Here is a 5,903-nt window from a genome sequence, read left to right as displayed (position 1 = left end):
CAAATGATCAAAAAACTACTTGCTAACAACAAACATTTCAGTTCAGATAGTTTAAAGTACAGGCAGGAGGCACAGGATATCCAACCTACTTTTCTATTTTCACATTCTGCGTTCTTTTCATCCAAGAATAATTTTCACGTGTTGAATGTGTCGATATTAAATAAAGTAACATTTCGCATGTCTAGAAGAAAATACAACAAGCAAAATGTAGTATAAAATTAAAGTTGCATTTTAACTTAATGACTGACTGGGATGATGCTTGAATGTTTCCTCTAAGTTTTCCTTGGTTTCTAACAGGTTTACCGACACTGAAATATTCTTCTTAATGATCTTTGAAGCCTGTGCAAATAATAGTGACCATGTGCGATGCCGAGCTCAGCAAGCAGGAACACTCCTATGGTCAGATGTTTCTTACGCGAGAAAACCGAGGGATTTCGTTAATTTCGTCATAAATTAACCCAGCAATTAAACAATCGATGTTAACAAAGTCCAAGAAACGTTTCATAGGAATTAAGAGGGAGCTGCCAACAACATCACTAAGTGTGAACCTTTTAATTGTGTTCAATCATGATTAAATTTAACATTCAAAGTTTCCATCCAAATTATTTTAGAGAAATTACTTTCCAGTGCAAAGCGAAGAATGGAATAAATAATTGTACAGATCAGCTCGAAAGTTTTCCTTGTCGGTGGCAATGGACTTATAATAGTTTATAGCCAAGACTTCAACTACCGCCAATGAGGGTCGGTTTCCCTGCTAATGAAGCCCCTGGATACTGAGCGATAGAGGCACGCGAAAGATTCGTGATGAGAACAAAAACTTACTCATAAACATTTCATACAATATTTATTTCCCCTGCCTTTACTACAGAGGGTCCTTTTCCTAAAGACAGTATTCTCTTTATTTCATTAATATTCCACGTGCAACGGATCAAAACCTTGAACACATATACAGCGTCTACAGTCGGAACAGTACATTTTATAATCATTATCATACATATTTATGCCAATTCAGATAGCATTCAGGTATTCATTAATAATGTATCTTTTAGATCCCATGTTCAGAGAAAACAATCCATCGAAATAAAAGTGGAACAAAGGAAAAAGAGATTGATGCCACTGAAGAGAGTAACAAAAGTCTTGAAAAATGTTCTCCGTCATGATACATGCGACATGTCCTACACTCAGTGTCTTCAAACATCGTCTTACTTCTTATGGAATTTATGTTTACGAATCTGATGTCACCGTGACTCCAGAAGACAAAGCTATCTGCCATAAACAAGATAAGGCCCTGCTACTTAACGACAACGTTGCACCAGGTTTATGGCAACAGCAAAGTTTCCCATCTTCATGTCCTACCTTCATTTCACGGTGATTTGTTTGGTGGAAACACGAGCTACGATCATTTCAAGTACAATCAAGTAACAACACAGGAGCATCTGCAATCCTTCCTAGAATTTGACTGTTCAGCGCTCGACAAAATGGTAAACTTAAAACATTCCGTGGAAGAATCCTTGAATAAATACTCATCATGATGATTAACTTGCGAAATCCGGTAGTTAAACAACCAAGCGTAAATAGTGACCGCAAACCGCGGTTTCTTTCAGTCAGGCTGGCACGTTCTCAAAATGTGACGTTTCAAACAATGAAGTCGTTCTTATTTCGACTTCATGTTAGTTCATTCACCAAACCGGCGAAGACAAATGATCGCCCTGCGCAATATGCATGTTTACACCGAGATTCTTGACACGTCTTCGAATCATTTGATATGCAAATCCAATAACGTGCTGTAGTCTCGGATTAGTGAACACGTTAATTACTGAGCCTTAACTAAACCATCGCGTGACAAGAAACTTAAGACTTTCTCTGTTGTCACGTCATCGATTTACGTAGGAAGAGCTTCAGGAAAACGCTACAGCGCTGCCTGACCTACTAAAATGTACTCTATTTTCTAGAACGGCGGCATAAAGGTTGGCATTTTTGTAGAATGGGGTATCATTTTTAATGCCAATTCGTTCTAAAACGGGGTCCACATTTGAAGAACTGGGTCTCTAGGTTCTCAGCCGCTAGGAGTAACCTCTCCCAACTGGCCTAAACAAACTACTTGACTTAATAGTCAAAGGTAAAGTTACCGCGGTAAAAGATTACACCATCTGAATGCTTTAAGTACCAAACCCTTCGTCACCACAAATCAAAGCAATTAGAGTGGGCAAGTTACGCCTTTGCCGGGTACGATTCTGCAGCGAAAGAAACACTAACTGAAGAGCACTTCGCTGTTTTCGTTTGCAGCTACTGAGGATCGAGGAAGGGAATTATTTATCATGAGAATTATATTTAAATTAAAGCTTTTCTTAACATTTCTTCTAATTTATCGTTTAGATTAGGAAAAGAAAAAGAAAAAAAAAATGAAACCAAACTCCATGCCATTCCTCGTTTTCCGGCGGGATCATTTGCGGTTCACGTCTGGGATGATTTGCGGTTGGTAATCATTTGCGGTCCGATTTGGGGATCATTTAGGGCGCTGTACAACACCCCTTTCATGAACAATAACAATAACAATAGTTTATTGACACTCCCCTGATGGGGGCTTTTCGGTGACAATACAAGAGAGCTAAACTAATTAAGTTAAAAGAAGTGGTTTACAATTCAATTAAAAGGGAAAGAATGCGATAAATACTAAAATTTAGTGACATACTATCACTCCCATCATTAAACGTAGCATCCAATTAAGACTTTGACTAAGAATGCACTGATTAGACAGGTGAACTATGCAGTCTGCTTTCTTATTTGAACGTAAAACTGAATATGTTGACTTAATTGTAATGTAACGACCGAGAGAAGCCTTTTTGTTTACAGCTCTTGACTTATAGCATATTTTTATAACTTATTAAGCTTTAAGAGCCAGTTCCTGTAAATACCGAGAATGAAATGACAGTCGCGAAATTTTCGATTTCTTCATATTTTGCCCAAATAACCTCTGTAATGAGTTGTTTTCGAAAATACTATTCAAAGGTCCTGAAGCGCTTTAGTTTTTTCGAAATTGAGGAAAGTTTGAAAATCGCCATTTTAGCTGCCTGACGCCGCCGAAAATGGCCGAAAATTGTGCATTTTCTTTTCGCTCGTACAGATCAACGCGATGATATATATCAATATACTTTGGGTAGCTCATAGTGCATGTCTTGCTGTTTCTAAAGCATTAATTTGATTAGCAAAAGCTCCAAGTTTAATAATATTTTAGGCCGATAAAAGTACCTTCATCGAAGCTCGTGAGCGAAATGGCTAATTTTAGCTAATTTCAATACCATCAAAAGCCCTCTGGTACATTGAATTTGAAGTTGAAACTAAAATTTTCTGAAAACCCATACTCTATATTATGTTGTGTGAAAGTCTCTTCCGCGGCCCAAAACAACTAACCCGTCGAGAGATATAAACTTGTAAAGAGATATAAAGAGATATAAACAAATTCAATACTAACTACATAGATGGGAAATGTTTGCAGTAAGAGCAGATTCATGCACCTCAGGACGCCCCATAAGGCGTTGCCAACTGTATTGACTATCAGCTTCTAATGGAAGAGAGGGACTACTCGTAGGCTATATGCGAGGTTGCTTGTGACTAAGAAGGTTACCTTGCTATAAGAATTATTTGGCCGCAACGTAATTTATGCGGATTTCGCGAAATTGATTTATATTTTTTAATAAATAGGCGACAACTTCTTTTTCCTCGCTACAGTGGGCCGAATTTTTGCGAACATTTGATGTCGCGAGTATACTGTATAACAGAAAATCAAATGACCGCGCAAGCTTTGGAGAGTTACTAACAAATGTATGGTTCCCCCGCTCACTTTCTTAGTCTAAAATTAGGATACGTTCGTAAAGGCAACGGTATAGCACAAACTTGATCATGAAACCCTACATGCATGCATATTTATCTCTGCCAATATTTTGGAATATTGAACTTGGTTTCAAATGAGAAAGATAAGTAGCAGGCGAAGCCATTAAATTTACTATCAACATGATCGAGGTCTACTCTTTGGTTAAATTGCAGCAGAGGCGCCCAAAACCAGGACAACCTCAGCAAAAGTTCTGACAAGAAAAACCTACACGAAATAAACAGTCCGCGTCATAATATTCAAATCAGCCGTACTTAGAATATATGTTATTTCAAAATGTGTTTCGAACTAAGATTCGCTTCAGTAATTTAAACCAGACATAGGAGGAAAATTTAAACCACTTTGCCGTTCCAGATTCGTTGTGGAAGGACTGCTCTTACTTCACTAGCAATGTTTTTAAGCGCAAATCTAAATATTGAATTCTGGCAGGATATGGACCACTCTGATTCCGATATGTATGTTTTGTCTTAAGCAGATGTCCACTCAGGAAGCACTGTCTGCGGTTTGACTGATGTTATTGTACTTCAAACATATAAGTGAGGTAAAAAAAATTCTCACATCAAGAAAGACGAAAACAAGCCGTGTGGGGACATCAGCTGTGACGGACTGCGAGGATTTCCTATCAACAGGAATTGTGGCGTGTTGTGGCGGCCTTTTTATCCTAGCTTTCAAAGGTGAAACCGACGTACGAACTACTACTTAAAATTGTTTCTTTTGTTGTTGAATCATTCATTTTGCTTTGCGCTCACCTTTATACAGTACAAACGAGGAAATAATACTTGCTTGGATGGAAAATCTATCTATTTACATAATGTTGACATATGGCGTTTCCATCAGAGGAAATATAGAATTCTAGGCCGTCGGTCTTGACACAAACTTTCGACGAAACCAAAAGCGGTAAGACTGTCGCTTCAATCAATTCTAAAACAACTGTTAAGTATCTGAGGCATAGGTACGTACCTGAATCACAATGTTATCTTGACTTTTTTATCTGAACCAACTCAGTCATCACAGTAACAGTACTCGCTGGGATCGTGTGCTTTTGACATACTGTAACATCCGTCACAGGAGATCATCCAGCAGGAACACAAGTGTTTTCGCTTTACGAAGTAAATAATAGAGAAAGTACAATAGACGACATATCTGTTCATATTGCGAGGGGGAGTTATTTAAAGATAAGAATTGTTTTCATTCCAATACAGATTGCCCTTGTCCGGCAACTATCTCTCATTGTTTGATAGGATGCAAATGCGTAAAAAGAATGAACGAGAGAGCTATATAATGAAATTCCACCAGATAAAAACCTTTGACTTGAAAAACAAGCTCTTGTGATTAAACTATAACAGGTCATCAAACATGCCGGGAAAGGCAATTTAAGAAGCCTAATTTAGATGTTTAAAAAAATTGTATCCATTTATGGGTCTGTAATGAAATAGGCCTAAGGTGTTGAAATAGTTTGGTCCAAAATAGAGCAAGGGTTTCCGGAAACAGGCAAACATACCCATCAAAAATTCCATGGCCGGGAGTACCCCTCACCCTCCCAACCAATAGGCCACGTTCGATATATAAATATTCTAACATGGCTCCGAGGCTTTCAGGACAAACTTCTATATTTGGTGTTGTTTTCTTTGTATCCAAGTCTTTTGGGAATTCAGAGACAAAAGAAACTTAGGCCTCGTCCGCACGTATCCGGATATTTTTTAATCCGCCGCTTAATCTTTCCGGATACTGCTTCCGTCCACACACATACGGCGAATTCGGCAGCGAATACGGATATTTTAATTTTGCTTCGTGTGGACGGGGAAATTTTTGAATCCGGAAAGGACAAGTTGCGGAATCAAAAATATCCGGATACGTGTGGACGGGGCCTCAAAAGAGTCTTTGAAAATTTACAATTTTGACCCGAAATCCTCGGAGCCAAGTTAGAGCATTGATATATCGAACGTGGCCAAGAGAAAATAACGTGACCTATTACAAGCGAGTATTTACGGTGATGTAATGGTATTGATTTCAT

The sequence above is a fragment of the Orbicella franksi genome, chromosome 1, assembly GCF_964199315.1.
Source record: "Orbicella franksi chromosome 1, jaOrbFran1.1, whole genome shotgun sequence".
Lineage (NCBI taxonomy): Eukaryota > Metazoa > Cnidaria > Anthozoa > Scleractinia > Merulinidae > Orbicella > Orbicella franksi.
Note: the sequence above shows the minus strand (reverse complement) of the source record.